This window comes from Aythya ferina (assembly GCF_964211825.1).
Source record: "Aythya ferina genome assembly, chromosome: Z".
Classification (NCBI taxonomy): Eukaryota; Metazoa; Chordata; class Aves; order Anseriformes; family Anatidae; genus Aythya; species Aythya ferina.
The window spans coordinates 24,864,525-24,874,280 of NC_140299.1; the positions used below are offsets into that span (position 1 = coordinate 24,864,525).

The window sequence follows — 9,756 nt, forward strand, 5'->3', positions numbered from 1 at the left end:
CTGCCATGGCTGCCCGTGCTGACGGGGAGGCTGCTCGGCTGCCTGCTCCTCTGCTGCGGCTCCAGCCTCCGCTCTGGACACAAAGGCAACCAGAGGAACTCAGCTCCTCTCTCCTCCCTCCTCAGGCCCTCGCCTCCAACGGCTCTCAGCGCCCTACAGGACACTGAGCGAACTGAACCACTGCACACTCCTGGCCGCTCCTTCCCAGCACGGGGCCGGACATTTGTCCACGCTCTCCAGGACAGGTAACATCACCCCGACCCACACCCTCCCACGGTCCCATAGCAAGCAGCCAGCTGACACCATCAGGCCAGGGACAGCTCCATCAGGACGACGGGACACGGACAGCCTCGGTGAGATGCTAGAGACCCTCGGGCAGAGAGGCAGGGGCTGCCTGGGGTCACAGGGGATGCTGCTCTGTTTGTTCCTTCTCTTAGTAAAGCCAGACTCAGACAGCAATGGGACCAGATCACAGCACACTCCTGGAATCTGCCCAAGGACCACTGAGAAGGAAGGAAGAGCTGCCAACGCTCTCCAGGACAGGTAAGATTGCCCCAAACCATTCCCCACTCCGGTCCACAGCAAGCAGGACGATGACACGTTCGGGACAGGATGGCAGTGAGCTCCTTCAGCATGACGGGACACAGACAGGCTCGGTGAGACACTAGAGACTCTTGGGCAGAAAGGAAGGGGCTGCCCATGGTCACAGGGGATGCTGCTCCATTTGCTGCTGCTTCTCTTTCAGCCAGAATCACACAGCGATGGGACCAGACCACAACACTCTCCTCCCTTACTGCCCACGACCACTCAGCTAGGAGGAAGAGCTGCCAACGCTCTCCAGGACAGGTAAGATTGCCCCAACCCACACCCCACCATGATCTCACAGCAAGCAGAAGACGGACATGCACGGGCCAGGACAACAGTGACCACTCCGTCGGGACAACGGGACATGGACAGCCTCGGTGAGACGCTAGAGACTCGGGCAGAGAGACAGGGGCAGCCCGTGGTCACAGGGGATGCTGCTCTGTTTGCTGCTGCTTCTCTTTCAGCCAGAATCACACAGCGATGGGACGAGACCATGGCACTCTCCCCGCTCACTGCCCTTGACCACTCAGCAGGAAGGAAGAGCTGCCAACGCTCTACAGGACAGATAAGCGATCCCCAATGCACACCCCACCACACTCTCATAGCATGCCAGAGGGTGACATGGCTGGGCTATAATGGGCATCCCCTGGCCGTCAGGGAGATGTGAGATGGACGGCCCCGCAGTGAGGCTGGGAGAGCCTCGCACAGGGAGGAAGGGATGGCTTCCAGTGCTGGCAGGGGGTGGCTGCTCGGTTTTTCGCCTCCTCTCTTACAGCTGGACACGCTGACAGTGAGGGAATGATGCCATGGCACACTCCTGGCCTCTCTCTTTCAGCACTCTGACGGAGAATTCACCACGCTCTCCAGGACAGATAAGATTGCCCCAACCCATTCCCCACCTCTATGGTCTCACTGCCCTGGCCTAACACAGCTGACTCTTGGCTGTCAGCGATGCACAGCAAGGATGGCCTTGCTGTTGGGCTGGGAGTGTCTCACGCAGGGAGGCAGCGCCTGCCCCTGGCCATGGGCTGGGGCTGCTCTTTTTGATCATTTTCCTTTCTCACCCCATCACAGAGCCCCGAGGAGACTAAGGGCTGCCACTGTCCTTTCCCGCCTCTGCCCAGTCACTTCATGGCCACTGACCTGAAGGCTGCTGCAGCTTTCTACAACCACAGCCATCGAAGGAGCAGCAAGCACACAGGGACCCCGCCTCTACCCTGACATGGTCCTACAAGCACAACCACAGGCCCCGCAGCTATGGACAAAGAGAGCTTGGCACACCTCCGTGACACCCCATGTCTCTCAAACGTTGCTCAAATAAAGTTCTGATTTACAACCTCATTGGCTGCTCTTTGCTGCCCTTCTTGGGGAAACATCAAGGGGGGTTGCCTTTTGCAGAAGGAGTCTTACACTACTCATAAGACTTGTTCTTCAGACCTTTCACCAGCTTTGTTGCCCTTCTCTGGAATCACTCGAGCACCTCGATGTCCTTCTTGTAGTGAGGGGCCCAAAACTGAACACAGTACTCGAGGTGCGGCCTCACCAGAGCTGAGTACAGGGGGACAATCACTTCCCTTGTCCTGCTGCCACGCAGTTTCTTACTCAAGCTAGGATGCTGTTGGCCTTCTTGGCCACCTGAGCACACTGCTGGCTCATATTCAGCCGACTATCCACCATCACTCCCAGGTCCTTCTCTGCCTGGCAGCTCTCCAACCATTCCTCTCCCAGCCTGTAGCTCTGCTTGGGGTTGTTGTGCCCCAGGTGCAGGACCCGGCACTTGGCCTTGTTGAACTTCATACAGTTGACCTCAGCCCATCGGTGCAGCCTCTCCGGATCCTCCTGCAGAACCTTCCTGCCCTCAAGCAGATCGACACACGCGCATAGCTTGGTGTCATCTGGAAACTTACTGAGGGTGCACTTGATCCCCTCATGCGGCCCCAGTACCGAGCCCTGGGGAACGCCACTAGTGACCGGCCTCCAGCTGGATTTGACTCCATTCACCACGACTCTTTGGGCCCGGCTATCCAGCCAGTTTCTAACCTAACGAAGCATGCGCCAGTCCAAGCCATGAGCAGCCAGTTTCTTGAGGAGAATGTTGTGGGGAACCATGTCAAAGGCCTTACTGAAATCAAGGTAGACAACATCTATAGCTTTTCCCTCATCCACCCAGCACGTCCCTTTTTCGTATAAAGAGATCAGGTTCGTCAAGTAGGACCTGCCTTTCATAAACCCATGCTGACTGGGCCTGATCGCCTGGTTTTCAAGTGCTGTGTGATGACACTCAAGATAATCTGCTCCATGAGCTTCCCTGGCACTGAGGTCAAACTAACAGGCCTATAGTTCCCCAGGTCTACCTTACAGCCCTTCTTGTAGATAGGCATCACATTTGCTAGCCGCCCGTCGACTGGGACCTCCCCCGATAGCCAGGAATCAGTGAAAACTTGAATAACGTAGAACTCAGATGTGATACAGAACTAAAAGAGCAAAATTTTGAGTCAAGAATACAAATTTTTTATTCAGAAGTATAGTTGCATTGTAAAATATCTCTTCTTCAATTTAAAATATATATAGTAACAGAATAAAGTTGTGTACTTTCTGGTTAGTGCCAAGTTCATTTCTCTGAAATACACTTAACATTTGAGAAATGCTTAGCGAGTAACAATGCTCTTACTATTTTTGTGAAAGGGTGTTTCTTAGAGCATTGTAGAAATGCAAAGAAATGGTAGGAAAATAACTTGGTATTATTTAGATGATGACTTATTGAAAAGATTAACATAAGTACTCCATCCACTTAATAACAACCTGAGAACTGTTTAAAAAGTAATGCATTTTCACCCAGATGTTTCATCCAAAAGATAAGCTTGGTCTGTGGTTTTGCCAAGAATTGGCAAAGAAACATAAATTAAAAAGAAGTTAGTATGTTAGCAAGATAAAGTCATACTGACCGACCCCCATTCTTATCCACCCTCAACAAGGCTTTCATCAGCTCCTATCTCATTTTCTGTAACATCCTTTCCCCTGATTAATTTGTTTTTCCCCACTCATGTCTTCCCAGAATACTGTTGCAAAATTTATTACCACATCATTTTTGAATCCCTGCACTAGCTCTCCCTTCTCTGTCATGTCCTCTATGAAGTGGGGCCTGTGTAGTTTTACATTTCACATTGATATCTGGGACAACAGTACTATCTAATTATACAAAGATTAAAATGTTCTCTGAAACAGATAGAACTGACCTTCTGTTATCTAGTTAATTTTGAGATAGTATTTGTGAACTGTGTTAGCTCATTCTAACCTTTTCCTGTTGGTTCATATTTGCAATTCACACTTCGTAAATTTATGGGCCTTGAACTTGTGTTTTTAAAACCACAGCCTTAAAATAATACATTACAAAACAACTTCCATTGCCTTTGCATGTTTCAGATTTCTGTGTGAAATTTCATAAAGTAAATAGCTTTACTAGCTTGTTTTTATCAAGGACTTTTTCTAAAAATTGTCATTACAATTATCTTTAATATATATATATATATATTTATGCTATAAATACTGTTACAAATACTATGTTGTCTAAGGTCATATGCCATGAATTAATCTTTCCATTTGTTTCAAATTCTGAATAACTTTTCTTTTGATTCTAATGGGAAATCAACTCTATCCCCTCTCTCTTTCTCTGCATATATGAACATACAGATATGCACATACATATGCACAGTGTATATGTATATACATATATATACACACACACACACATAAAACATAGAAGCTAATTACATACTACCCGAAGTGCTGTAGACTGCTGCTTGTGCTTTCAAATTCCAAACATTGTTTCATGCTAATCATAATTTTTAGAATAAAGGTTTTGGGCTTTGTTACATTACCGGATCTAGGTCAGTAAGTTCTGTTCTTTTCCTGAAGACGTGTTTCCACTAGGAATTATGTGACAGCACTGCTCTGATTTGTTCTGCTACGGAATTATCTCAGTTGTTCCATTTTGCAAATTACCTGGCAATTTAAGCTTTAGGAATTGTTTAAATATTTTTAAAGATTTCTTTGGGTTAAAAGAGATTCAAGAAAAAAAAAAAAAAAAAAAAAAAGAAAAAAAAAAAAGAGAGATACAAAAGTCCAACTAAATTCAATTTACAGCCCTGGAATTCTCCAGGCCATTTAACTGGTAATAATATTTTCCCATTTACATCATAATAAGTAATTGAAATTCCATATTTCATTGAAACAACAACACTGATCCTCCTTCTTCCGAATAGTAATGCCAAAATATCTAAATTTATTATCTATACATTTTAGAAGTTATTTGTCACCCTTTAGTGTTTTCAGATACAAAAGATCTGTGGCTTACTGTAAAGTAGTTCATACTCTCAATTCTTCAAAAATAAAAATTAAAAATACAATAATCCTTTCCAACTTTAATATGTATGTTGCATGAAAAACATGTCATAAGCATTTAATGAAACCTTATTTTCTATTTCCAACCATTAAATACCTCAGCTGCTTCTATGTCCCCTACCAACTGTGCAATGTCATTATAATTAAAACAAGTGGCAAGTATGTCAATAAATGTTTGTGTCTTTTTCTTCTGTATAATATTATTGTTCATGGTTTTGCTACGGTTTTCCAAACAACTGAAGAAATCATTATTAATTTCATTCCTGAACATTTTTTTTGTTTCCCAAAACAATTTTCTTTCATATTCTGGAGAAGATAGGAATTCTTGGCCAGCCTGAGTATTCTTCCTCCTTCTTAGATGAAATCTAGTTTTCTTTTCCTGTAGTTCTAGATATCTGTGTCTCATGTAAATATTTTGTCTTGCACACAGGCCTTCTTTTCTAAATCTGTTTTCCTTTTCTGCACCAGATATATATATATTTATTTAATTTATTTATTTATTTATTTATTTATTTTATGAATACCATTTTTTGGATGAAAAATATTCCTTAAAGAAAAAGGCTTACAGGTTGTTGTAGTCAAGGAGTCTTCATCTGATTCATATATCAAAGCTATGCTTGTCTGATGGAATGCTGTGGTTTAACTCAGCAGGCAGCTAAACACCACGCAACCATTCACTCACTCCCCACCACTCTTGGGGGAGAGAATCAGAAAAAAAAAAAAATATATATATATATATATATATATAAAGATATTAAATATATAATATACTATACTATAGAATCATAGAATCATAGAATCATAGAATATCCTGAGTTGGAAGGGACCCTTAAGGATCATCAAGTCCAACTCTTGACACCGCACAGGTCTACCCAAAAGTTCAGACCATGTGCCTAAGTGCACAGTCCAATCTCTTCTTAAATTCAGACAGGCTCGGTGCAGTGACCACTTCCCTGGGGAGCCTGTTCCAGTGTGCAACCACCCTCTCTGTGAAGAACCCCCTCCTGACGTCCAGCCTAAATTTCCCCTGCCTCAGCTTAACCCCGTTCCCGCGGGTCCTGTCACTAGTGTTAATGGAGAAAAGGTCTCCTGCCTCTCGACACCCCCTTACGAGGAAGTTGTAGACTGTGATGAGGTCTCCCCTCAGCCTCCTCTTCTCCAGGCTGAACAGGCCCAGTGACCTCAGCCGTTCCTCGTATGTCTTCCCCTCCAGGCCTTTCACCATCTTTGTAGCCCTCCTCTGGACACTTTCCAACAGTTTCATGTCCTTTTTATACTGTGGTGCCCAGAACTGCACACAGTACTCGAGGTGAGGCCGCACCAGCGCAGAGTAGAGCGGGACAATCACCTCCCTTGACCTACTAGCGATGCCGTGTTTGATGCACCCCAGGACACGATTGGCCCTCCTGGCTGCCAGGGCACACTGCTGGCTCATATTCAACTTGCTGTCTACCACGACCCCCAGATCCCTCTCTTCTAGGCTGCTCTCCAGCGTCTCATCGCCCAGTCTGTACATGCAGCCAGGGTTTCCCCGTCCCAGGTGCAGGACCCGGCACTTGCTCTTATTGAACTTCATGCGGTTGGTGATCGCCCAGCTCTCCAACCTGTCCAGATCCCTCTGTAAGGCCTTTACGCCCTCATTTGAGTCCACAACTCCTCCAAGTTTGGTGTCATCAGCAAACTTGCTCAAAATACCCTCTATTCCTACATCCAGATCGTTTATAAAAATATTGAAAAGTACCGGCCCTAAAATGGAGCCTTGAGGGACCCCACTGGTGACCGCCCGCCAGCCTGACACAGCCCCATTTACCATAACCCTTTGGGCCCTGCCCGTTAGCCAATTGCTCACCCATCGTATGATGTTTTTATTTAGCTGTATGGTGGACATTTTGTCCAGTAGGATCCTATGGGAAACCGTGTCAAAAGCCTTGCTGAAGTCCAAAAAAATCACATCAGCTGGTTTCCCTTGGTCCACCATACGGGTGATCTTATCATAAAAGGAAATCAGGTTAGTTAGGCAGGACCTACCCTTCACAAACCCATGCTGGCTGGGAGCAATGACTGCTTTGTCCCCCAGGTGCGCCTCAGTAAGTCCGAGAACCAACTTCTCCATGATTTTACCAGGCACTGACGTGAGACTGACAGGCCTGTAATTGCTAGGGTCTTCTTTCTGACCCTTCTTGAAAATCGGCACAACATTTGCCAGCTTCCAGTCTACCGGGACCTCTCCAAATTCCCAGGATCGTTGAAAAATAATTGAAAGAGGTTCCGCGATGACATCTGCCAGCTCTTTCAGCACCCGGGGATGAATCCCATCCGGACCCATGGACTTGTAGGGATCCAGGTGGAGTAGCAAATCCCGCACACGTTCAGGGTCAGTTGGGAGTTTGTCATCCCCACCGTCCCGGCCCTCCAGCTCAGGGCACCCTGGGTCCCGAAGCCCATCATCGGCATTGAAGACAGAGGCAAAGAAGGCGTTAAGCGTCTCTGCTTTGCCTACGTCATCGTCTGTGAGGAGACCTTCCCTATCAAGGAGCGGCCCTATGTATTCTTTAGTTCTCCTTTTTCCATTTACATATCTAAAAAAACCCTTTTTATTTTCTCTCACAGACACAGCCAGCTTCAACTCTAGCTGTGCTTTGGCCACTCGAACTTTCTCCCTACAAACACGAACAGCATCCCTGTATTCTTTCCATGACGCCTGGCCCTCCTTCCAGTAGCGAAACACTCTCTGTTTCCGCCTAATCTCCATTAGAACATTCCTGGTCAGCCATGCCGGCCTCCTGCCCCGCCTGCCTGACTTGCGATATTTTGGAATTGCCTTATCTTGTGCTTCTAGGAGGCATCGCTTAAAGAGTGACCAGCACTGGTGGACATCGAGGCCTTCAAGAGCAGTTTCCCAGGGGACCTTGCTGACTAGTTCCCTGAGCAGCCTGAAGTCCGCTTTCCCGATATCTAGGGATGAGGTTTTGGTGGCACTTTTCCTTCTGTCACCATAAATTTTGAACTCAACCACTTCATGGTCGCTATGACCGAGGCGGCCACCAATCACCACATCTCCCACCAGACCCTCTCTGTTTTCTAGCAACAGGTCTAGTATACTATACTATACTATACTATACTATACTATACTATACTATAATATAATGTATAATATGTAATAATATACATATGTAATAAATAAGTTATATGTAATAATATACATATGTATAATATGTATAATGTATTATACATAATATAATGTATAATGTATAATTTATATATAATATACATATATATAATATATATGTGTATATTTATATATAAATATATATTTTTATTTATTATATCTATATATATATCTATAAATATATATAGATATAAATTCATGGATTGAGATGAAGACAGTTTAACAGGACACAAAAGAAAGGGGGGATAATAATAATAGTAATAGTAATAGTAATAGTAATAGTAATAGTAATAGTAATAGTAATAGTAATAGTAATAATAATAATAATATACAAAGAAATTTATGCATAATACAATTACTCACCACCTTCTGACCAACGTCCACCCCAAACAACAGAAGCCCCCTAGCCAAATCCCTCCATTTTTATTGTCCAGCATGATGCCATGTGGTATGGGACACATCCCTCTGGCCCCCTAGGGCCAGCTGTCCTGGCTGTGTCCCATCCCAGCTCCTTGTGCAGCCCCAACCTCCTCGCTGTCAGGGCAGCGTGAGGAGTAGAAAAGGCCTTGGCTTAGCATAAGCACTGCTCAGCATCAACTGAAACATCAGCATGTTAGCCGCATTATTCTCATCCTAAACAAAGCACCATGCCAGTTACTCAGAAGAAAACTAATTCTATCCCAACTGAAACCAAGACATGCAAGGAACCTAAGAAGCCCTTTATTTGACTTCAAGTCCAGCGCACATATATTTACTAATACATTTGCCTGTATTAACAAGTAGTATCTAAAAATGTAACCATCAGATTGAGGATCCTTTGAGGATATTTGAGATTCTTTTATTTCCTTTTTGCTATTGGATTGTGTATTCCCTCTCTTTATTACAAGTCTAAACAGATATTGCCAGCCCCTGAACTATGCTGACTTCCAGGCCTCTAGTCTCTGCAGGAATCTTTTTGAAAAATTCCATTAAACTATGTTAGTTCTTGTGTATATTTGGGCAGGGCTTAAGTTTCAGTAAATGGTAAGAGGTCAGAGAAAGGCTGGCTCTTACTGCACATTCTAAAATGTTTGGTTATTGGATATGTATGAATGCTGAGTGTAAGTTTGACCCTTGGTGACATTTAAAGTGAATTGCCATTAAAATACATATATAAGTAGTCTGAAGATACCATATTAATATCTTTATAGCTTCAGTAAAATATTAGGTAGACAATGTCAACATTTCACATTTAAGTATTTGAAAGGTCCTTTGTCTGAAAATGCCTCATGAAGAGATAAAAAAGACACTTTATCACTTCTAGGTTCTTTTCACGTAGCCCTGTACTTTGTGTTTTATAGAGCAATGTTTCTTTTCTAGCCATTTGTTGCCTCAAGTAAAATTTTAGTTTTGCAGTGTGTACAAAGTATTTCCTTGTAGCACGACCCTTTAAGAACTGTAACCAGATTAGTTTTATGTTACAGGTTGGGAATAAAATGAGATTTCACAGAATCACAAAATGGCTGAGGTTGGAAGCGACCTCTGAAGGTCATCTGGTCCAAACCCCCTGCTCAAGCTTGGAGCAGGTGGTCCAGGAGTACGTCCATATGGCTTCTGAGTAT

The 9,756-nt window shown here is 44.5% G+C and overlaps 1 long non-coding RNA gene across 1 annotated transcript; it reads left to right on the forward strand.

Annotated features, from left to right (window-relative positions):
* Positions 1-1,926, forward strand: LOC311427737. Its single transcript, XR_014687521.1, has 2 exons — positions 1-656; positions 746-1,926. It is a non-coding gene; the product is annotated as an uncharacterized lncRNA (long non-coding RNA).
* The last annotated feature ends 7,830 nt before the right edge of the window (positions 1,927-9,756 follow it).